This window comes from Bubalus kerabau, chromosome 1, assembly GCF_029407905.1.
Source record: "Bubalus kerabau isolate K-KA32 ecotype Philippines breed swamp buffalo chromosome 1, PCC_UOA_SB_1v2, whole genome shotgun sequence".
Classification (NCBI taxonomy): domain Eukaryota; kingdom Metazoa; phylum Chordata; class Mammalia; order Artiodactyla; family Bovidae; genus Bubalus; species Bubalus kerabau.
Genome location: NC_073624.1, coordinates 154,713,690 through 154,739,170, shown reverse-complemented (window position 1 = coordinate 154,739,170; position 25,481 = coordinate 154,713,690). Strand labels below are relative to the sequence as shown.

The 25,481-nt window shown below is 43.1% G+C and overlaps 1 long non-coding RNA gene across 1 annotated transcript in view; it reads right to left on the bottom strand.

Annotated features, from left to right (window-relative positions):
* LOC129620933 (uncharacterized) overlaps positions 1–25,481 on the bottom strand; it is a 158,277-nt gene that overhangs the window by 45,217 nt on the left and 87,579 nt on the right. The window contains exons 4-5 of the long non-coding RNA XR_008698879.1: positions 11,769–11,866; positions 1,415–1,578 (exon numbers count right to left, since the gene is read on the bottom strand). This is a non-coding gene — a long non-coding RNA (uncharacterized LOC129620933). The remainder of the gene's footprint in view (positions 1–1,414; positions 1,579–11,768; positions 11,867–25,481) is intronic.

The following is a 25,481-nucleotide window of genomic DNA, read 5'->3' as shown; positions in this document are numbered from 1 at the left end:
CTATAGGTGGTAAATCACGTGCCTAACATCCTGTAATTCATCCTGAATACTGTGGCTCCATTCACTGTAACAGGGTTCACCCTGTGCTGGCGGCATTAATACCACCCAAAGCTTGTGGGGAATTTGACTCTGATGCGGGGTCTTATCCTAGGAAATGCATTTAAATTGGGGTGGGGGAGTAGAAAGGAATTTTAAGGAAGTGCCACACCAATTTGCACTTTGGAACAAAGACTCTGTTACCCTCCCGAGACCCTTGCCCACCAGTGGCCCCAGGAGAATGCTCTAGCTTGGGTGGCGTCAGCTCTGGCCTGTTGTGCCATTTGCCCTTGTGTCCATCCATCTCACCTCTCTAGTTTTTACCACTCTCCAAAACTTATACTCAGCCAGGTAAAAACTCATTTCCCAAGGTATCAAGTGATAACCAAGGTTTTAAGAATGTTTGCTTCCTTGAAATAGCATCTAGCTGATGGGAGCTCTCAGGTGTAAAATATCTTAGTGTGTTCTCAGTAGCTCAGTTGTGTCCGACTCTTTGCGACCCCATGGACAGTACCTGCCAGGTTTCTTTGTCAATGGGATTTTTCAGGCAAGAACACTGGAGTGGGTTGTCATTTCCTACTCCAGAAAATCTCCCCAACCCAGGGAAGAATGCATACTTCCTTGAAATAGCTTCTTGCTGATGGGAGCTCTTAGGTGTAAAATATCTTTAGGGCCCCAAATTATTGACATGTACTATGGCAGCTCAAGTCCCTGGTTACTCAGATGGTAAAGTAATCCACCTGCAATGCAGAAGACCCAGGTTGAATCCCTGGGTAGGGATTCTATCCTGGAGAAGAAAATGGCAACCCTCTCCAGTATTCTTGCCTGGAGAATCCCATGGACAGAGGAGCCCAATGGGCTACAGTCCATGGGGTCACAAAGAGTCGGACATGACTGAGCGACTAAACACTTGCACTTTGATGGCAGCTCACTGGAGCAAGTAGGCCACTTAACTCACTCCATGTCATTATCCTACTTATCAGCCATAACTGTGTCTCTAACATAAAACCTTTAGAGATTCAGCAATCAGGAGCAACGTTTCCATACCCCTCTACTGGATGGTAAAAGGTTCAAACTCTGCCTTTCATCCAGAGTTAATTGTCTGGCTCTACAATCTCTCTTCTCAGTAGTGAAGGGGCTTGAGGTTCACATTTATTTAAAGAGAACAGGCTGGGGAGAGAGAGAAGCACAAACCACTCAATCCTAAAGGAAATCAGTCCTGAATATCATTGGAAGGACTGATGCTGAAGTTGAAACTCCAATACTTTGGCCACCTGATGCGAAGAACTGACTCACTGGAAAAGACACTGATGCTGGGAAAGATTGAAGGCAGGAGGAGAAGGGGATGACAGAGGATGAGATGGTTGGATAGCATTACCGACTCAATGGACATGGGTTTGAGTAGGCTTCGGGAGTTGGTGATGGACAGGGAAGCCTGGTGCGCCGCAGTCCATGGGGTGGCAGAGTCAGACACAACAGAGTGACTGAACTGAACTGAAGCACCTCTGAGACATCAAGGCATCCTTGCTTCTCTCTCCTTGCCTGCGGGAGTAAGAATCAGGGCTTGTCAGACTGCTTTTAGGTCCTGCCATGTTTTCCAGAATACTTTAGACCACAGTTTAGTGACTTTTCTCTGTAAAAGCCCAGAAAATAAATATTTTAGGCTCTGTGAACCATAGTAGCATGAAATCAGACACAGACAACACACTGACCAGCACTCGTGGCCCTTAAAACTTTATTTATGAAAACAGGCCTTGACTTGCTGAACTCTCACCTACCAGTGTTATCCAACAGAAATGCAAAGATAGTTCACACTTTTTAGTAGCCACATTACAAACGTAAAGAGAAATGGGCAAAAATAGTTTTAATAATGTATTTTACTTAATCTAATGTATGTTTCAGAAAAACATCTATTTCTGCTTTATTGACTATGCCAAAGCCTTTGACTGTGTGGATCACAATAAATTGTGGAAAATTCTGAAAGAGATGGGAATATCAGACCACCTGACCTGCCTCTTGAGAAACCTGTATGCAGGTCAGGAAGCAACAGTTAGAACTGGACATGGAACAACAGACTGGTTCCAAATAGGAAAAGGAGTACATCAAGGCTGTATATTGTCACCCTGCTTATTTAACTTATATGCAGAGTACATCATGAGAAACGCTGGACTGGAAGAAACACAAACTGGAATCAACATTGCCGGGAGAAATATCAATAACCTCAGATATGCAGATGACACCACCCTTATGGCAGAAAATGAAGAGGAACTAAAAAGCCTCTTGATGAAAGTGAAAGTGGAGAGTGAAAAAGTTGGCTTAAAGCTCACCATTCAGAAAACAAAGATCATGGCATCCGGTCCCACCACTTCATGGGAAATAGATGGGGAAACAGTGGAAACAGTGTCAGACTTTGCTTTTCTGGGCTCCAAAATCACTACAGATGGTGACTGCAGCCACGAAATTAAAAGACCCTTACTCCTTGGAAGGAAAGTTATGACCAACCTAGACAGCACATTCAAAAGCAGAGACATTACTTTGCCAACAAGGGTTCGTCTAGTCAAGGCTATGGTTTTTCCAGTGGTCATGTATGCATGTGAGAGTTGGACTGTGAAGAAGGCTGAGCGTTGAAGAATTGATGCTTTTGAGCTGTGGTGTTGGAGAAGACTCTTGAGAGTCCCTTGGACTGCAAGGAGATCCAACCAGTCCATTCTGAAGGAGATCAGCCCTGGGATTTCTTTGGAGGGAATGATGCTGAAGCTGAAACTCCAGTGTACTTTGGCCACCTCACGCGAAGAGTTGACTCATTGGAAAAGAGTCTGATGCTGGGAGGGATTGGGGGCAGGAGGAGAAGGGGACAACAGAGGATGAGATGGCTGGATGGCATCACTGACTTGATGGACGTGAGTCTGGGTGAACTCCGGGAGTTTGTGATGGACAGGGAGGCTTGGCATGCTGCGATTCATGGGGTCGCAAAGAGTCGGACATGACTGAGTGACTGAACTGAACTGAACTGAATGTATCTACAACATTACCATTTCAACATGTAATCCAAATTAAAGGGCAGTGATGAGAATTTTGCATTCTTTCCCCACTAGGTCCTCAGTGTGGTTTACACCTATGGCACATCTCAATCTGCCACATTTCAGCTGTTCAACAGGCATATGTGACTAGCAGCTACCACATTTGACAGTGAAGTTCTAGCCTAAACATTTCCTTTCATGTTGCAGGTGTCATGTGCAGAAACAGTCAGGGTCCTCCTGACCACTAAGGGCTAAGTGCATCATCCCCTGCCTAGATGGGTCCCAAGCCATAGACCTATCTAGGACATCAGCAGTCAGGGTCCTCCTGACCACTAAGGGCTAAGTGCATCATCCCCTGCCTAGATGGGTCCCAAGCCATAGACCTATCTAGGACATCAGCGGTACTGCAGCTGCCAACACAATGACCTGCCCACCAATCAGCAAACTTCAGAGAAGGCTTATAGAGAGAAGATCTCACATAATTGACGGATTTCTACAAGAGGCCCTTCTTATTAGTCAAAAAAGGGAAGACAAATTTAAAGGCACTTGAGAAGAGCAGCTGAATACGAAAAGCATTTTCCCAAAAACAGTAGCAACGAAAACACTTTTTACTGGTTGAATTTTGCTGTCTCTATCCTCCTTCTTGGAGAAGGCAGCCCACTCCAGTGTTCTTGCCTGGAGAATCCCATGGACAGAGGAGCCTGGTGGGCTATAGTCCGTGGGTCACAAAGAGTTGGACGTGACTGAGTGACTAAACCATCACCAGTACCATCCCCCTGCTGCTAAGTCGCTTCAGTCATGTCCAACTCTGTGCGACCCCATAGACGGCAGCCCATGAGGCTCCCCCGTCCCTGGGATTCTCCAGGCAAGAACACTGGAGTGGGTTGCCATTGCCTTCTCCACCATCCTCCTTCTACCCCTCAAATGTCATGTGACAGACTTAAAATGTTTTCCTATTGGATCCACGGGTATCCCCTTCCCACTACCACCAACAGCAAAGTCTTACTCTTAAAGAACCTCTTGAATTTTGACAAACATTCAGGAAATGTCACTGGTGGTGACCTTTTCAGTACTAGGGTCCCCAAATGATGCTATTTCTTCTCTGCTCCTGCTGTTTAAACCTAATCCTCCTCCCACAAACAAAGGTTTGTTTAGTGGGATAGAAGGAGGGAGGAAGTTGAGAGAGCTTTCACTACAATTTTTATTGTAATAAAAAGCCATCAAGACATTTGCTTTCTTTCCCTATGTTTTCAACCTACACAAGATTCTTTTTAAAAGCATTTTCTAAAATGTGCCTAAAGTAATCTTTTCCACGGGGAAACACAAACCAAACAAAACAGCTTTGTTTCCACTCACATTTAGCAAATAGAAAAGAGCAATACCTGGCACAGGGCTTCAGGCCTAAGGAAGTTGGGGAGGCCAAACTAAGTTTTCACGTGGCCCCCTCTTCACTTGTGAGAGGAGAGAACACCAGCTGAGGGATTTCAGCATGCCCCATGATGCCAGTGCCATGATGTCACCAGAACTAGCAGCCAGCCTCTATAAAAGATACCTCCTGGGGGAAGAAGGGGAGCAACAGAAGAAAACCAGGAGTCCTCCTCAATCCATGACACGTCTGTGCTCTGCCAGGGATGTGGACTGGAAAGAACATGGGGCCAGCAGTTAGGAAACTTCTGTCCCTACAAGCATTCAAGGGTTGGCTCCACTGCCACTTGGCAGGGACATGGGAAGTGGAGGGGGGCACCTTTGGAGGAAGGCAGCAGGCTGGCCTAAAGCCACTCTCAAACCCAAGACTATGACTGTGATTTAAAAAGGTCTTATCCCTCTAGACACTAACTAAACCCAGTTACCCACACACAGCCAGTTTCCTCAACAGTAAGTGAGAATGATTCCACCTACCTGGAAGGGTTACTGTTAAAGGGTAAAAACAGGACACTGCAGAGTCCCTGACAATATAAGGATACTGGGTATATGACAGCTATTACATGTCACTATCTGTGAAATTAGGCGATAATACAAGATGTCCTGCATGAGCTGGCTGGGGAGATGCTGCTGGCAGCTAACTCCACAGCCCTTGGGCAGCATCTCCATCTTTGCTGGCACAGGTGACCTTTCCCTCTCGTTCTCCCCAAAAGCTAAGGCATGGGTAGTGATCTGTGGCCAACAGGACATGAAAGGATGTTTTCTGGGAGACATTTTATCTCAAATTGAAAGGGACACACAGAAGGAAACATCCCTCCCAACTCTTCAACATTAGATTATCGTGTCTGTCTCTGATTCATGGAACACTTGCACTCAGGTTGTGGCTATGAGGACAGAAGCCTAAGCACCAAGCCAATATGGTAAATCGGCCAGTAAATAGATGGAAGAAATCTGGATCCTTGATGTCAATCACTGGACCAAGCCCTTAACTGCTTCACTTAGCTTTTTTCTTGTGACATAAAGATGTCCTCCATGCTTAAACCCTTTTTTCTTGAGCCTTATTTTATGGTAAAGAGTATTCTACCCACAACAATGCCCTCTGGTTCTACAGTATTATGAATATAAATTCAACTACCTAATCTCATCATTTCAACACCTTCCTAAAATTCAACTTGTCCTGCCTTGCCTCAGCTTCCTGACAGACCCCAAATACATGTGTCTCTTGTCTCTCATACACACCACACTCATCATCTTTGGGTCTTTACACATTTTGCCATGCAACTTGGAATATATTCTTCTTGCCTTGTCTACTCACCTTTTCGCCTTTCTCTGGAGCCAAATTCAAGGCACAATTACACTAAAATGCCTTTTCTGATCACTTCTAGAATGTACCATTTCTTCCCCATTCATTTCTATAGCCCTCAGAGGTTGTGTATCACAAGGTTTATCATAAAAATAATAGAATCAGAGAACAAGGGTCATCTAGTCTAAACTGCTGGATAGGGAGAGACTTAACTCAGGTAACATCCTACAATAGAGATGATAAGCCTATCTCAGATTAAATACTTTCAGCACAGGGAGTTTGCCATTTTAAAAGAGCAGTTCATTACTCTATTAGAATCTTTTATTGAAACAAGATGTGACTCCTGTAAGGAGTCTTATAACCATTAGGTTATATCCAACCCTTGGATATTCTGGGTTGAGTTCTGGACTCACATCCCCTTCCAGAGTAGAACTATCTCAAAGACAGAAGCATTGCCTTATCCATATCAGTGTCCCCAGCATTTAACACTGTGACTGTTACGTCCTAGGCACGTAAAATGAGTGAAAGTCACTCAGTCGTGTCCAACTCTTTGCGACCCCATTGACTATACAGTCCATGGAATTCTCCAGGCCAGAATACTGGAATGGGTAGAGCCATTCTCTTCTCCAAGGGATCTTCTCAACCCAGGGATCAAACCCAGGTCTCCCACATTGCAGGCTGATTCTTTACCAGCTGAGCTGTAAAGGAAGCCCAAGAATACTGGAGTGGGCAGCCTATCCCTTCTCCAGCGGATCTTTCCAACCTAGGAATTGAACCTTCCCGACCTAGGAATGCAGGGTCTCCTGCATTGCAGGCAGATTCTTGACCATCTTCGGCACCTATACTCCTAAACACATGAGAGATCTAACCCCGTCAACATCGCCTATAGCAGCTAAGAACAGACTCAACATGGTTCAAATTTTCTCTTCCCAGTTTGTAGAACTGGGAATTAAGGCTGCTTATCAGTTCCAAATGCAAATGTGAACTGAAGGTCCATAAGCTCAGGAACTGTATTGTTTGTCCATGAACATACAACAGCGGAAAAAGCTAACAGGGCAAAGGAATGGAGGCAGAGAAAGCAAATGTACTGAGAGAATAGAGAAGACCTCCACACAACTTCTATGAGCAGAAGGAGGTGTAGCTCTGCAGAGCTTTCTAGATTCCTGTCCCTGCCCCCATGGCCATACATTTAGTGTTGGGGTTCCGTAAGATGACTCTTTATCTCACATCTTTAGACCAATTCCTGTTTTTTGCTTCAAAAGGACTAAGTTTCCGAGTAGGTTTCTGTCGCTTACAACCAAAAGAACCTTGGCCAAGGCTCTTCAGCTAACTCTGTGAGAGTATGTGTGAGTGTTTATGAAAGTCATTTCTGAGACAAACCAGCTGCAGGCAAAGGAATGGGATGGATTAACTACTACCCTTGACTAAAATATATTAGAATGATTGCACAAAATCACACTACTTAGAGTTCCCTTGCCACACCATAACTCCTTTTTCTGCCCACATAAGAAAATGGACCCATATCTTTCAAAAGCAATAAACAGTTAAGCAAAGCTGCAGTCATCCTATCCCCAACTTTCCCTTTGAGAGCCTGAATCAACCCACAGGTGGGACGTCCCATGAGAGTTTCAGCTTCTCAGAGCACACAGCACAACACAGCAGACACTAATCCTAATGAGGGCAACCCTCAGCCAAAGAGCAACTATAGCCCCTGGTTCCTTCTTACTTTCCCCTGGGGTCCCTGACTTCCTTTCTGGTGACTCATAGGCTCTTTTGGAGCACCTCACCTTATAAAACCTTTATAGGGTGTTGCCAACCATCTTCAACTAAAAAGCCCCAACATTTCAAGACCTAAAAATAAGTAACCATACTGGCAAAATGACAGACAGCTGGAGACATCTGGGATAGATAATGCCAACTGGTACCCTCTCCAATAACACCACATGGAAGACTGTATGTTCTACCAAACCAATAAAACCCTCTCTGATCTTGAATCAATCATTTCATGTTTACTGAGCATTCCCCAGATTGCCTGGGTTCCATCTCACTTCTGTTCCTCACCAGTACATTCTTAAGAAAGTGATTTAACATCTCAGCACCTCTTCTGGGAAAAAAAAAAAAAATGGAGATAACAGGAGTAACTTTCATTGGTTATTCAGTTCAGTTCAGTCGCTTAGTCATGTCCGACTCTATGACCCCATGAATTGCAGCACGCCAGGCCTCCCTATCCATCACCAACCCCAGGAGTTCACTCAAACTCACGTCCTTTGAGTCGGTGATGCCATCCAGCCATCTCATCGTCTGTTGCCCCCTTCTCCTCCTGCCCCCAATCCCTCCCAGCATCAGAGTCTTTTCCAATGAGTCAGTTCTTTGCATTAGTGGCCAAAGTACTGGAGTTTCAGCTTTAACATCAGTCCTTCCAAAGAACACCCAGAGCTGATCTCCTTTAGAATGGACTGGTTGGATCTCCTTGCAGCCCAAGGAACTCTCAAGAGTCTTCTCCAACACCACAGTTCAAAAGCATCAATTCTTCAGCGCTCAGCTTTCTTCACAGTGCAACTCTCACATCCATACATGACTACTGGAAAATCCATAGCCTTGACGAGATGGACCTTTGTTGGCAAAGTAATGTCTCTGCTTTTGAATATGCTATCTAGGTTGGTCATAACTTTCCTTCCAAGGAGTAAGCGTCTTTTAATTTCATGGCTGCAGTCACCATCTGCAGTGATTTTGGAGCCCAAAAATAAAGTCTGACACTGTTTCCACTGTTTCCCCATCTATATCCCATAAAGTGATAGGACCAGATGCCATGATCTTAGTTTTCTGAATGTTGAGCTTTAAGCCAACTTTTTCACTCTCCTCTTTCATTTTCATCAAGAGGCTCTTTAGTTCTTCACTTTCTGCCATAAGGGTGGTGTCATCTGCATATCTGAGGTTATTGATATTTCTCCCAGCAATTTTGATTCCAGCTTGTGCTTCTTCCAGCCCAGCATTCCTTTAGTTATAAGTGATGATTAAATGAATTAATACACAGAGAGCACTTTAACCTCCTGGCACAAAGCACTGAATAAATGTCAATTTGTGCATCAGCCAAAGTAGACTAGATTATTCTTTAAGAACAAACAAACCTTAAATCTCAGCAGCTTAAAGCAACAAGGGGTGGGTTCTGTCTCATTCTACATGTCTAGTGTGGGTTGGCTAGTGGGGAGGGGGGCTCTGGTCACTGCAGCCACTTAGGAAACCAAGCTTACAGAGTCTCCAGCATCTTATAACATTGGTCTCTCAATAAAAGGCTTTAGCGTTTACCATAGCATAAGAAACGTGCACCGTTTACTGGGTCTTAAATGCTTCCACCTAGAAGTGACACAAATCACTTCTACTCCATTGAATTGACCAAAGCAAGGCACACCTAACTTCAAGAGGGAAGGGAGGTGTAACTCTCCTATGTACAAAGAAGGAGAGGAGAACCCGAAATGGAAAGTGGTAAGCACTAGAGACACTGACCATGACTACGTCCTACTATCATCACTCTATATCAGACCCTATGCTAGACACCCACGTTCTAGGGGGTATGTCACATATGTAAATAACTCTGATAGGATTCTTGCAGATAACAAACCCCTTGCTTTACGCTGGACATGTGGCTTTAATTTCTCTGCACATGTGTATGGCGAGAATTCATTTTTGATGCTGAATCTGGTGAACATCAAAAATGCCAGGTTGTTCAGTTTAAGGATCCCATCAAACCAATTGCTTGGCAAAAGGCAGAAAAGTACGTGGAGAATGGCGTAAACTGATTGTTATTTAGTAGTAATTTTTAAATAATATATTACTTTCTCTCTACTTGGAAAATCAATGGACACAAGCGTTTTTTGTGACCAGTATTTCTGTTGTTTTTGGAAGATATTATTGCAAACTGAAAGAGCAGTGTTAAAATGCACTTAGGAGCTCCAATAATGTGCAACAATTTTCTTCAAACTGCAATAGAAAAAAAATCAACTGAAACATGAAAATTTAAAGCCCTATTACCCACATTTCGCTCTGTAACATCCCACTTCCCGTCACTTCTAACATGCATCTTAAGTGTGCTAATTGGAAAGGCTCTGCCATGTATACAGCTCTGTTTTCAAGATGACAACTGCTTTGCTTTTATCACTGGGCTCAATACCAAGAGGGGGATCATTTTCAAAATTCAAAGCGTTTTGATCTGGCTGTGTCAATCGGGCGCCTGCACTCAGCTGGTATTCACAGCAAAACACATGAACATTTCAGGCAGTGGGGCCAAGTCTAGGGAGAGGAAGGCACATCTGAATGACTCAGTGGGAAAAGGGTGTCCCAAGATTAAAAAAAAAAAGATCCAATAACTGAAGAGACTGCCAAATGATCCTCCCCTCCTTAGGAAAGCTCACTGAACATGCTATAAATGTTTATTGAAAAGAAAATCTTTAATAAATCCCAAAAAGGAACACTCAGGCAGTTTAAGTACCACCCAGGAAAATGAGCAGAGATAGTATCAGTTTACACTCTTCTCCTCCACAATGACAAAAACACTGGGCAGAAGACAGCTGATGTGTGGTCTGGTGAGTGACTCATGCCGATGAGGAACTCTCAAAAAAAAACATTAATCCATGCTTCTGTGAGTCACTCCATGTCAGAGCCCTATCCACCAGACCAAAAAGCGGGATCTTCAAGGGCTCTGAGTCCTAGAGAAGGAAGTTCTTCACTTTTCCCCCTGCACAAGTGACACAATTGGTCCGCACATGTAGGACTAGGGCTACAGAAAGGACCCATTCAAAGGAGAACACAAATGGAAATTCAAGAACATCAATGCTTCCCAATGGCGACAAACGGCTTAATTATCTACACTGGGGGCCGCGTGTTACAGTGTTCACCGAAGTATTCACGGCGATGAAAATCTGGCATTTCCATCGATCAGAGCTTTCTCTAGGACCATACAGAGAGGTGACATTTTGATCACGCCTTCAACTCAATTGTTGGAACAAGCACATGGTGATCAGTGAAAAGTAACAAGTACACAACCTTGCCTTCCAATCAAGAATTTTCAACAGAGGATTCATGATGAGGGTACCACAGACATCTGAAATTACATGCACATTTATGTCCATGAGACATTAAGGACAAGAAAAGGACACAGGTACACTTGCCCCCTGACCAGCACCAACACTAGGGGTGCAGACCCTCCTCTCAGTTGAAAAGCCCTGTGTAACTTCTAGCGGGCCACTCATTTATGCAGTTCTTCCATATCTGTGATTCCCTAGCCACATGTTCAACCCAACCTCAGATCATGCAGTACTGTAGTATTTACTACTGAAGAAAATCCACCTAGAAATGGGCCCTTGTAGTTCAATCCCAAGATACTCAAGGGTCAACCGTATTATGTGTTTTCTTAAGAACGTCAGTCTCTCAAACAGCCCTGTTGAATAAAACATCTCTATCCCAGATCCACTCAAAGAATATCACTCTCTCCAAATATGAATCCTGAATCTTTTGGAAAAAGCTAAAAGGAGATCTGAGCTTGTTCTAGCTTGGCAAACATCCTTACATCTGGAGCAATGGTTCTAAAGCTTTACTGATATGCATGGAACTTACTTGGAGAGCTTTTCAAAACATAGACTCAGCTTCTTCATGAAAGAGTCTCATTAAAGTCCCAAGTAACTGAGATGTAAGCAGTCTATGGACTACTCCTCAACAAACTCTGGTCTAATGGTTTCACCCCATGAGTCAGGTGCCACAGACAACTCTGAGTAGACTGCTCTTAAAAGAGAACCTCATAAAATCAGAGGCCTCCACTGCCTTCTGCTGGGGCTCTAGATGGCTCTCTTGTCATCTCCCTGGTGTGCTGCACACCCTGCTCCCCCGGATCACCTGACCTCAGATCTGCCTAGGCCTCAGCCTCTTGCCTATTCCTGTTCTGCTAACGTGACCCATGTCACCCAGGCTATCTATAACACATGTGACATGCTCACCGGTCTGAAGCTGTTCTGGGGAAGCTGGCTCTTGTTCCAAGGGCCACAGCGTCTCTCATCTTGGGCACTGTGGATTCTCCCCAGGACACAGCCATAACCTGTGGACACAAGCTCACTCCGGTTATTTATTGTCAATCAGATCTGTTCCTACTGGGTCACCTGTTCACCTAGAAGAGAGCCAAAGAGATGGAATAATCATATAACATAATTACAGTCTAAAAATGGTGAGGTATGAGGGAATAGTAATGGGGACAAGGTGTCCCACTTGCTGACAAACACACAGAGCCTATGGCCCTGAATTGCAAAGTCTCCTATTCACCTCTCAACTAAACTAGCAAAACAGACTCACAGAGATAATCAGGCCCCAGAAGAAAGTGTATGTGAATAATGGAAACAAAAATATATATATAGATTCTAGAAGCTCTGGCAATAATCACTGGCTGAATTCCCACTTCACCATTTAACTATAAATCCATACTCAATAAGGATTGTACCACAGATCATAAATACCTGTTTATATCATGTCACCACATTCAGAATTGCCCCCAGAAAATCATTAACTGGCAAAGAAAGTTTGCAGTTTGGAACATGGTAGTAATGAAATGCTCTTCTGCAATTCCTACTCACGGTTGAAAGAGCAGAAAGAAATCTCTAAATATATATATACTTCAGCATACAATCATAAATATCTACTGCCCTTCCCAAAGACACAGTGCGTGTACTAATTTATACCAGGCTGCTAACTTTTTGTTTCATGCTATATTGATGGACTTGACAATTTTTCGAAGAGTTTATAACTGCAGCAGTGTTGATCTTATTTAAAGAGAATATTAAATCAAATCCCTTGTCGTCGGCATAAAATCTCCTTTAGCATCAACAAAAGGCGGCAGTTTTTATTGATTCCCTGATACAAAAGATGTATGAAGTGGATGGATGCTGCTCTGCCAAAAAAAAAAAGTCACAATTAAAGCCTGTGAAAACTATTAGTCATTGTAAAGGTCATCATCGACTTTTAATGGCGTCCTAAAGGGAAACAATATGCTTCGTTTCAACATCAAGGGCACAGAGAATAAAATACTGTATTTCCAGGGTGAATATTGCAGAGAGTACCAGGAAGCCTTATATAAATACTTGTTGTATCAAAAGGCAACCCTAATAAAACAGAATCCACATCACTCAATTCATTGTCCACATTCATGATGAGGGAATTTCCAGGGGGCAGCTGATGAAAAATGCATGCACACAAGCAAATGTGCTAAGTCTTACTGAATGAGCTGGTACAGGAAGTGTATCTGCTTCCAGACCCGAGGAGGGATCACAGACTAATCAGGAAGTAGAGATGAGGGTGTGGGCTGCAGTTTTGCCAGCAATGAGCAGGGAATCCCTCTGCCCCAGGCCCTCAGCTTCCATACCTGGAAAGAGACTGAGTCTAGTTTCTTTGCTTCCTATTAGACCAGCAAGAGCACATAGATGTACTTTTGCAGGCTAACTCTGATTGCTGGAGTAACACCTCTCTGGATCTCAGTCTCCTGAATCCTAAAAGGAAAGGGGTCCTGTGCTGAGTAGGATTCTGAATTGGCATCCAAGCAGAGCAGGAAAGAGTGTCCTGGTGACTTAGCCATGTGCTCCAGGGTTGCCAGAAATGTGCATGGCAGCAGCCAAGCCAGCTCTTAGCCCTAAAATGCCAAAATTATATAAAACTCACCCCAAGAACACAATAAGTGGACATCCTTTTCCTGGTCTTAGGGGGAAAGCTTTCAGATTTTCACCATTAAGTATGGTGTTATCTGTGGGCTTTTCATATATGGCCCTTATTATGTTGAGGTGTGTTTCCTCTTACACCCATTTTGTTGAGAGTTAGTCAAACTGATACTGAATTTTATCAAATGCTGTTTCTGCATCTATTGAGATGATCATGTAGGTTTTATTCTTTATTACTTTAATGTAGTGTATCACATCGATTGATTTGTAGATATTGAACCATTCTTGCATCCTTAGAATAACTTCCATTTAATCATGGTATATGATTCTTTTAATGTATCATATAATTTATTTTGTTGAAGATTTTCCCATCTCTGTTATGGGGATATTGACCTGTAATTTTCTTTTCTTATATTATCTTTGCTTGTTTTTGGTACCAATGTAATACCAGCCTTGTAAAATAAGTTTGGAAGTGTTCTCTCTCCTCCTATTTTTTGGAGAGTTTTAGAAAGATTGGTAGAATTCTTTGAATGTTTGGTGGAATTGACCAATGAAACTTTCTGGTTCTGGACTTTGGTTTTGTGGGAGGTTTTTGATTAGTGATTCAATCTTCTTACTAGTGATATTATGATATACATTTTAAAAGATTTATGTATGTTTTTGTGCAGAAGTATGACTAGGCAATCTTTATTTTAAAGTGTTATTATGATTAAAACTTATTTTTCTTATGTCTATTTGAGCCTAATTTTCTGTAATAAACACATTTTTATACTGAGGAAAAAAAAAAACCTCACCCCAAGAACATTGTTGTTGTTTAGTCACTAGGGCATGTCTTACTCTTTTGCAAACCCATGGACTATAGCTTGCCAGGCTCCTCTCTCCCTGGGATTTTCCAGGCAAGAATACTGGAGTGGGTTGCCATTTCCTTCTCTAAGGGATTTTCCTTACCCAGGGGTCAAACCCATGTCTCCTGCTTGGCAGATGGCTTCTTTACCACTGAGCTGCCTGGGAAGTCCCAAGTACCTTGCAAAGAGCACCTGATACATTATCAATTGACTCATGCAGGATAAACTGCTGTCATGTCAGCCCAGGCTATGTACAAAGTTCAGACCTCAGCAAGGGACGGGGATGGTACTTAACAGTAGAGGAGAAAAGTGCTATGAAAATAACCAGGAAGCCAACCATCTAAATTCCATCCATGTTTACTCACATGTTGAGGCCTTAGGACCTCCTCCAAAAATCTCCTATTCATATGGGAATATGCTGCTATTTTCATCCAATGTTTTATATTTATTTATTCAGTAAGGGATTTCTAAGGACCCACTAAGTACAAATAGCTGCACATGATGTGAGGAAGCCATAAGGAAGGCAGTATGCAGAGTGGTTAAGAGCTTGGGCCCCGGACTGAAATTATCAGGCTTTAAAACCCGGCTCCTCCACTTGCTAGCTGTGTGATCTTGGAAAAGTTAATTAACCTCTCTGAGTCGCAATATTTGAATCTTCACAAAGAGGACAATATTTTGAATAAGTATTTTTATTATCTCCATTACCATTATCGTCAATACCTTGTACCATTAATGCCAAGAAAGCAGCACGTCAGATGAGGATACTACACAGCAAGGCCATGGATAATTCTCACAGGGGGCTGCGGAGAGAACACGTCCACTATTAAGACAGGCTGTAGGAGGCCTTGAGGAGGAGCTGAGCCAGCAGCACTCCAGAGGATGGGCCACATCTGGGGGGCTACAGTCAGGGGAGGGGGGCTCAAACAGAAGGAATGATATGAACAGAAGTAGAAATGTGAAAATGATGGCAGGCAGGGCTTTCTGACACAAGGGCTTCACTGCAGGGTGCTGCTGCTAAGTCGCTTCAGTCGTGTCCAACTCTGTGCGACCCCACAGACGGTAGCCACCAGGTTCCCCCGTCCCTGGGATTCTCCAGGCAAGAACACTGGAGTGGGTTGCCATTTCCTTCTCCAATGCATGAAAGTGAGAAGCGAAAGTGAAGTCGCTCAGTCATGTCCAACTCTAGTGACCCCATGGACTGCAGCCCACCAGGCTCCTCTGTCCATGGGATTTTCCAGGCAAGGGTACTGGAGTGGGGTGCCAATGCCTTCTCCGTCACTGCAGGGTAGAGTCAGTCAAAACTGTGGAAAGCCTTAAAAGTGGGCTAGGAATTTCACATTTTCCCAAAGTGAGTGTGGAGGTAACAGAAGCAGTGTTCTAAGAAATTAGGGCAATTCCTTCCGAAGCCTTAGAAAGGATAAACATCATTACTGGAATCAATGCCTAAAGATGCTTCTCTGTGTACAGGAGGAAAACACACACACACACACGAGTAAAGTTTGAAAACAGTGCAACACCTTCCTCTTCTTTGGAACCATATGTTGAAGTGCGCCGAATAAAAATAGTGCGCCGAATACAAATGCACGCTAAGCACACTATACTTTTCAAAGTGCTTTCAAACACACTGCATGTGAATGGCCCTCAGCCACCTCTGCCGCACCCCTCATCCATCCATCAAGTATCTGGTCATCCCAGTTGACATCTTCCAGCTGGTACTACCCCAGAAAGACATTTCCCAGATGAAAGACACATATGTATTTCTCCAGAAGGCAGGACCATCTCATCTGTGACTTTTGGCATCAAAGACCTAGACTGAGAAAGGAGGTGTTTTCTCTACTCGGGCTTGATACTGCTTAAATTCACCAAGACAAGGGTGATTTTTTTCCAAAAAATAAAAGGAACGTCCTTTAACAAATAAATAATTTACAAATGTCCATGTATGGCAGGCCTGCTTAACAAGAACCCAACTGAGCAACAAAAACACACTCTATTGTGATGCATAATACGATCCGAATGTTCAAAAACTGCACTTAACTCATTACTCAGAAATATGTCCCTTGCTCAAAATGGATAGCTCCTTAATTTCACCTCCAAGACAGTAGGAAAAATAACACACCTCTCTTTATGCACTCACTGTTTAGAATCAGCATAAATATAGGTATATTATGTTTTCCATGTAAGGCCGATCAAAGAACGGCACAATACTGCACAGCCTCGGCATTATTCTGCCCCATTCCCACAGTCTTCTATATGAATTCTTGTCATTACATCAATTTAATCCCCTGCCATTTTCGGCCACTGTTCATCAGGCTGATGAAAAGCACAATAGCCAGCATTTAATGTGACGGCGCCTTGTTCCAACCTGCCTCCTTTAAAGCAAAAGTTTGTCGGATGCACAAAATTCCCTTTACAGCTCATTTGAGATGCATAAACAATCCCAAAGACAGGAAAGAACAAAAAGAATAATTTGCCGTTTTAAGGATCTGGGCTGCTTGAGGGAAGCCCTGAATTCTGGACTCTCTGTAGATGGCGGGGCCGAGCCATGTCGCCCACTCCACCTCACCCTTCAGCAGATGAGCCCAGGACTGCCCAGGCCCACACCCCCGTCGGGCTAGCTGTGCCTTTGCATCATCTCCTCAGAAGGCTCTACCTCTCCTGACAATCCCGGAGAGAGAATGCAGCTTCCCATCCATGCCCCACACGCCCCTCCACACACAAACCCCGGCCATATGCTCACTGCTCGCTCCATCTTCCATGCTGTTTCCACTCACTGCGATTCAATACAGCAGCAACAGCCACAGGATGGACCTCGAGCTAAAGTCACAATGAATTGAGAGGTGAGGACATATTCTGCACACTCACCCCCCAACAGGGATCCCAGAGCTTAAACATGGAGAGGCCAGAAGGAGCCCAAGGAAACGCAAAGTACACATCAACCTAATGAGAACAATTCTGGAACCGCCCTAAAATCCACCAGGTGACACCTCTGCCAGCAGGCGGTGGTCTTGGAGGGAGAGAAACGCAGGACACAGGAAGGAGAGGCATTTTAGAAGCCCAGGACATTGAACAGGAAGAACTGTGGGTCAAGGAACCCCAAGCTACGTTCTCTCCCCTAATTTCCACTGTCTAAATAAACCAACCGTGGTTAACACGGGATCCCAGCACACAATGCAACCATCTTATCCCAAAACCACAGGTGATCACTGTAGCCTGTGATCTATTAGGGGGAGTCAGGGCTTGTAAGCTGGATCACTTGTCAAGTCAAGGATGGGAAAAAAGGACCTGAACAGAAAGGTGATCAACTTTACCCTGATTGGCCATCCAGAATCTTCCGGCAGTGCCGTGCTACAGTAACCATACCTCAATATATTCATGTCTTCACAGAAGTGTGTTTGGTTGTTACGACAGACAGATTGAGAGAAAATCCATACTCTTAAAAGAATGTTCAAAGATGCTTTCCATATTTGTAGAGGGATGTCTCCCCATTCCCAGGACCATCAACAGCTTGAGAATTAGCCCAGATCTAAATAAATATGAATGATTAACAAGAAATAAAATCTAGGCGATTTCTTGAGTTCTCAGTAACCCTGCTGCATGGTTTACCTCACATTCAGGACAAAGCACTTTGCTGCCGCTCCCATCACAAAACATCAGTGAATTCTCAAAGATAACAGTGGTCTTAAAACTTTTCTATTAAAAAATTCTGATTACTGACTTCCCTGCTGGGCTTGTGATTAAGAATCTGCCTTGCAACACTGGGGACCCAGGTTTGATCCCTGGTCCAGGGAGACGCCACATGCCACGGGGCAGCTAAGCCTATGGGCACAACTACCATGCCACCCGCTAGAGCCTGAAGCTGCGGCCACCGAGCCCTCACGCTGCAGCAACTGAAGCCAAGCACCTAGAAGCTGTGCTCTGCAACAAAAGAAATCAACTGCAGTGAGAAGTCCATGCGTTGCAACACAGAGTAGCCCCTGCTCGCCGCCAGTAGAGAAAGCCTGGGTGCAGCAAAAAAGACTTGCCACAGCCAAAAAACAGAATAAATAAATAAATCTTCTAAAAATTCCAATTATGAAAATATGAACTTAAATCACGATGCCTCTGGTCTTGTGCATGGGGTGAGCCTTCTCAAATCAAATTATTTATGTCTTGGCCATAATATTAATCTCCCTCTCTCCCTCCTTGCTTTTCTCTCACTCTCATTCTAAAAATCTGAATTGCAAAAGTACCACATCCAGAGGTTCATTCAGTAAGAATTGATGGTTACAGAAATCACATAAGGCCTCTGTGGCTTCCAGGAAAGTAACCTGTCTGGAATCAATGACTTCAAAAGCCCCTTTCATCACCACCTTATAGATACCCAGACTCCTGATCCCTTTGCATGGCCTCAACCACCCCACCAACTCCCAAGGCCAATTCTACTTGTGAATTTTCCTAGCCACCAGGCCAAATTTACTGCCAAATCAGGTGCCTGGAAATATCGATGCCTTCCTTTTGATTCAGATGCTCCATTCACATCTATCCTTATATGTCTCACTGTGATACATTTTCTTCTTAAAAGATCCTTTAGTCCTGTATGAAATACAGACTGTGCATCTTAGGTAAACCATACTTCTTTCTGACCAACCATGACCTCATCAGTGAATTCGTCCAAGAATGACTCAGATTAATACCAGTACTTTCTCCAACCCCTTCTTCAAGCCTCTAGCTCACTAAGCCTCTGTACCTGACTGCTAAATGGGCTCCCTGGTTCAATTTACAGATAAGAAAACTGAGGTCCATACTGGCTAAATAATAAGACCCTTGGCCTCATAGAAAATGTCCTTCAACCAGCACTGGAGGAAATAGGTTCTTGACTATTCAGAGTCCCTGAAGGGCATTTGTGAAGAGCATCACCAGAAAGGCAGTACAAGAGGAGGGAAGTGTGTTTTACACCAGAGTTCTCTCCTTACCACAAGCCAGCGTTACCTCCTGTCAGCCTCCTACACTTCCCCAGCCTTCCTGTCTGCAGCTGGCAAGACCCTCCATCCACTCCCCTCAGAGCACGCTATCCACACACAGGGATGATTCAACTCAGGCATGGAGAAGATGGCCTTCTCAACCCTTACTCTAAACCCAAGAAACTCAAACTAGCCAAAACAAAGGACAAGATTTTTTTTTTTTCTTAAACCATATATCCTTCCTACTCATGATGGGTTTCTACCTGCCTCAATTCAATGAATCATCTCCTCCTAAAACACACACATCCCAACAGTAAGCCCCTCCCAGAGCTAGCCCCAGGGCTCCAGTCCTGGGGAGCAAGAGCGCGCACATCCTGGGGCTTCGAACATGAGGAGACGGGAAGTCAGAGTGGAGGGATCCTCAGCTGGGGCTGAGAAGAAAATAATCGCACCCCTGAAAATTGCAAAGCACAAGATGCCAGAAGAGATCCCTCACTGTCACAGCTGCTTACCATAGAAATCTCTCCTCCTTTGGGGATGACATCAGCAGACTTGCTTTTTTGTCACCAGTCACTCCGCACTTGCTTTAATTATGCAGCACACCAACAGAAATTTTCTTTCTGATCACATAAATCACATCACCCTGACACTGGGCTCAATAGGCACGGCTGGAACAATGTGGTGAGAGCTATCGACTCCATCGCTCAAGTCCACAAGGTGTATCATTTAGCCGAGAGTGATAATTAGACGCAGAATATACTGAAAACTGTCAATAGGCATGTCAATAGGAGAACTCTTAGCATCTAACACCCAGTGAATCAATGGTGTTTTTCAGCTATAAAATCAAGAAAATGATAGCTTTCAAATGAATGGTGGAAAGGAAACAGGAGACTCCTTGGGGAGGAATAAAACAGCTCAATTTTCCCTTACTGAGTGCCTCTCCAACTACCTCACTCAATGGAAAAGGTCACAGAACATTACAGCAGAATATTTCTGAAACAAGATGTACAACAGCGCTGGGACATGACATGATGCCTGGGCACCCCACGAAGCCCTCGCGGTCTCTGCCCTGGTGGGAGTGGCAAATAGGGCAGCAGATGGCAGACCAGAACCAGAGGGGGGGGCCGTGAGAGCAGGGAGGAAGGTAGTGATGGGGCACCCGGGAAAAACGAGTACCCCGATCAAACAAAAATGAGACCCGGGGCAAAGAGTGGGGGATGGCAAAGGGGGTGTCTGAACCCACCACAGAGGAAGTGAGCAGTTGGACTGGTTGCTGATGGAAACACAACCTCTCAGCAACGATCAATTACACTTCACAATCAATGTCAATATTAACAGGCAGTGATTCAATGCTGCTCCAAGTACTCTGCACATCGGACTTCATTTAATCCTCTGTGCAGTTCTATGCAAGGTGGCATCATTAGCCCCATTTTAAAGGTGAGAAAACTGAGGGACAGATAGGTTAAATAGCTAGCCTGGGGGCACACAGCTGGTAAGCAGCAGGGCTAGGACCTTCACCCACTGAGGTGTGCTCTTGCACATCACAGTTTGCTGCCCCTCGTGCTGGCCTGGCAGCACTCCGCTACACGTGCTTGTTCCCTTTTAACAAGAGCAGGGGGCTGGTGGACCTGAGAGATACTGTGTATCCCTGGGCAAGTCTTGGGATTTCCCAGGGTCTCGGCTTCCTCATGTGTGGGGAGTGGGGGCATGATCATGAGACCTGGGGAGTATATTACAAGGTACTAAGCTAAGTGACCTTACACCCTCTCACTCACACCCTGAAACCATTTTATAGATAAGTAAACTGAGTCTTGGAGAGGCTTCATAAACTCTCTGATCTCACAGAATGCATTAGAACCCAGTGGGTCTGACTGTCCAGTTATGCTCTCAAATGACCACACAAAATTGAAGGCTGCAAGAAGTCTCTGTGCTCAAGTTGTCAGGAACCAATGGTCAGTATGGCTTGGCGGTCCTCCACAAATGATGGGAGGAGGGGGAAGGGCAGGGGAAGGCAGGAGAAGAGGAGAACCAGGAGGCAGAAGTAAAGGAGCTGGGAAAGTACACACATCAATGCACACATCTAGACAGGATCACCAGCAGCTTAAGTAATTACTGAATTAAGAAATGTACATGAGTTGCTACTTCTAGTTTCAACCTAAGTTACTGTTTATTTAACTGATTGTTGGTGCTCTCTTTAGCTGCTCTTACTATATTAAATGGCAGGGGCGGATATTTTTAATCAAACAAAGCAGTAAATCTAATTTCAAGTAACACTAAACATTTACTAAGTGCCAGGTTCTGGACTTGATTCTCTTATTTGATAGAAAGTACCTAATCTTCTTTGTTTTTGAAACTATCACTTTTTAGAAATAATATCCTCTGTAATGTGATTAAAAAAAAGAACACCCTACCAAAGACACTGCCTTCAGTAAAGTAAACCAGCTGTCAGACCAAGGACAGAAATGGCAATCTTATAATTAACTAATCATTAATGGACATTAGCCAGATGACATTTGCTATGACTTAACCAGAGAGGTATGTGGCTATACACACACATAATCTAATACTTCACCACGCCCAAAGCTTCATGCTAGGTCTGCCTCCCCGACTCAAGTGTTCTTCCCTATCATGTGTATTTTCCTATGTAGTGGGAGATTCTTCAAGATCTGATTACTGCGAGGGCAAGAAGTAAGTGTGGAACACAACTGATTCTGTGGGTAGCATCACCCAGAGGACAGAAGAAGCTCTTAGCAAATAATATCATTTGATCAAAATCAATCCTTCCCTGGTGGCTCAGTGGTAAAGAATTTGCTTGCTAATACAGCAACTGAAGGTTCCATTCCTGGGTGGGGAAGATCCTCTGGATCCACTGCAGTATTCTTTCATGGAAAATCCCATGGACAGAGGAGCTTGGCAGGCTACAATCCATGGGGTCACAAAAGAGTCAGACACAACTTAGCAACTACACAACAATAACAAATCAATCCTCATTATCTGTCATCAGTCACAACAGCTCTCCAACTGGTCTCCCTGCTTTTCCTCTTACTCCCTAGAATCTAAGATAAAGGCTTTAAATAATGACGTTATTTCTCTATACAAAACCATCCAAGTTTTCTATCGTCTCTCCCAGAGTAAATACCAAAGTACTCACTATGGCTTCTAAGGAACCAAAATGTCAACTTCACTCCAGACCACACGTCTCCTGGTTGCTCCTCAAGCTCACTGACCACACTCCTGCTCAGGGCTTCGCATCTGCTGTTCCCTCTGCCTGCAGTGCTCTTCCTTAAATCCTCCCACGGGAGGCTTGTTCTCATTCTTCTGCTCTCTGCACAAGGATTTACCACAGCAGCAAGTTCTTACCTTACCATGCTCTCTGAGCACGTCCACAAACACACCCACCAGCTCCTGACTGGACTCCTCTGTCTTCAAAACACTGATCACAAGATGACAGCTGTTTACTATTTGTTTACTGTCTGCTTCTTCCTACTAAAGAGGGAGCTTCGGGAAATGGTGACTTTGTTTTTTCTGTTTGTTTGTTTTTATTCATTGCTGAACTACAGATGCTAAAACTGTGCTTCATGCACAGTAGGCTTTCAATCTACCATGGACGAATACATCCAGATGTGCAAGAAAAAATAAAGTTAAAAATCAGTGATGAAAATAGTCAAAGCATCAAAGTTAATTCCAAGCATCTTCAGAGAGCACAGCTGGAGATTTCCCCCAATAAGCATGGAGGTCACTCTTATTAAATGACATTCACCAGGAAAAATAGAGGTAAGGTGAGCCAGGGGTCCACCTGAAGACCTATGCTCACTGGAAGGGGTTTGCATAATCAAAATAACCCAAGTCCCAAAATAAGAAGAGCAAAAAGAACCCCAAAGTTCTTTCATATTGCTAGCCCTATTTTCAGCCCTATAGAAGAATATATAAGAAGGCTATTCTGACTCTGATAACAATGAAGTAAATTGTGTCAGATCAACTCTCTCACAGATATAAATTATAAACTCTGGGGAAAACATAAGCAACAATTAATTGAAGGCACTGGAGAGCTACCAAAGCAGGCAGAAAATGGAGAAATTCAATGACCTTTATTAAAGAAGTGAACCATATCAGGTGATATCAATGTTTAAATGGCTTTTCCATTGAAATCATGTTGCAATCTGCACTGCTCACGGCAGCTAGAACTCAAAATGAAATCTGTAAACTCACTACCTTAAAGAGCCAGAGATCAGGGTTGACCAAGTGGTTGGAAGTTATAAAGGGAAATCCCAGAAGAGAGGAGTTACAGAGATAGGAAATCTGCATATACCACTTCACAAATCCCTAGCTCATTCCTTAACTGAGGATTCCCAGGAAAATTCCAAGTAGCCTGGCAGAAACTAACAAGTGAAAGGCTGAAAGAGCTTCTAGACATTTCATAAATTGCCCATCATGAGGGATCAGAGTTCAGTGTTGTAATTCTGACAAGGTGAAGTGACTTGGTCAATACCTTGGCTTTATATCAAAACCCTCAAATGGAAACACTTAGATGTACAGACTGTGCCCCAGGATTAGGACTTTGCACTAAGATCAATAGCAAAATTAAAACAGAGTTCCCTAAGAAGATCTAAAAAGAAGACTTCAGAAGTTTAAGGTTATCAGCCAGTAATGTAAGTGCAAATATCAATCTACAACAGAAGTTAACAGTTTTAAGAGGAATATAAGAGGATCCAGAGTCTTAGCAACATGTTAACACTGCATCTTGTATACAGAAAAAAAAAAAAAAAAAAAAAAAATTCTACACAGAAAAATGACTCATAGTCAAAAGAAAAATCAGGCAAGATAAACAGACCCTGAGATAATCCAAATGTTTAAATAAGCAAACAAGACTTTAAAAAAGTTATTATAAATCTTTTCAAGGAATTCAAAGAGAGTCAAAATCAGTTAAAAAAAAGGGGGGGGTGGGAATTTCAAAATAAAATTTTAAACTACAAAGAACCAAATTCTATTTATAACAGTAAAGTATCTAAAAAGACAAAATAAATTACTCAATGATATTAACAGCAGATGGGAATGCTATGGGGGAAAGGGACTATTCAACTTGAATAGAGACCATTAGAATTTGAAGATCAATATTATTTACTTGATCTGAGCCTCAGTCAAATATGGAACAATAAGTGGTCTGATATACATGTAACTGGAGTCCCAAAAGCTGAGACGAGAGAATGAGGCAAAAACAGCATTTGAACAAATCATGGGCAAAAATTCCCCATATTTGTGAGACAACAACATATTGATCAAAAAGGCTTTATAAACTAAAGTTGAATGAATGTAAATAAAACTACACCAAGGTTCTATCAATGAAAGAAAGCTCAAAAAGTATCTAAAGGACAAAGACACATTTAATTCAGAAGACAGCAAAGCAACTGATAGCCAACTTCTTACTAGAAACAATGAATGTGAGAAGTCAATAAAAAAGTATCTTTAAAAGAAACAATAAACCATCAATCCAGAATTCCATGTGCAATAAAAATATCCTTCAAAAATGAAGACAAAACACAAGAGTTTTACAGATAAATGAATGCTGAGATAATTTATTACCAGATGACCTTCATTATACTAAATTATGCTTCTATTAACACTTAACAGAAGTGTTCCTAGGCAAAAACATATCTATAGGGAGAATGAAGAGCATATGAAATGGGAAATATTTATATTAAAGTTATCTTTTGCCAATATCTCTTTAAATGTAAACTGACAGCTTAATACAAAAATTACAAAAAATATATCATGAGGTTGGTTTTTCATGTAGATGCAAAACAAATGACAAAACAGCACCAAAAAATGAGGAGAAGGTAAATAGAATGGAATTAAACTATTGTGAGGTTGTTACATTTATATGACATTGTATAATTTTAACTTTTGAGTAGGCTATGGAGAATTAGTTATAACTGAGGATGCAACATCTAATCCATGAAAAACTAAAAAGAAAATAGTTGAAGGAGGTTGAAAAGGGAGGGGATATATGTATACCTATGGCTGATTCACGTTGAGGTTTGACAGAAAACGACAAAATTCTGTAAAGCAATTATCCTTCAATAAAAAATAAATTAATCTGGAAATAGAACTGCCTTATGACCCAGCAATCCCACTGCTGGGCATACACACCAAGGAAGCCAGAATTGAAAGAGACACGTGTACCCCCAATGTTCATCGCAGCACTGTTTATAATAGCCAGGACATGGAAG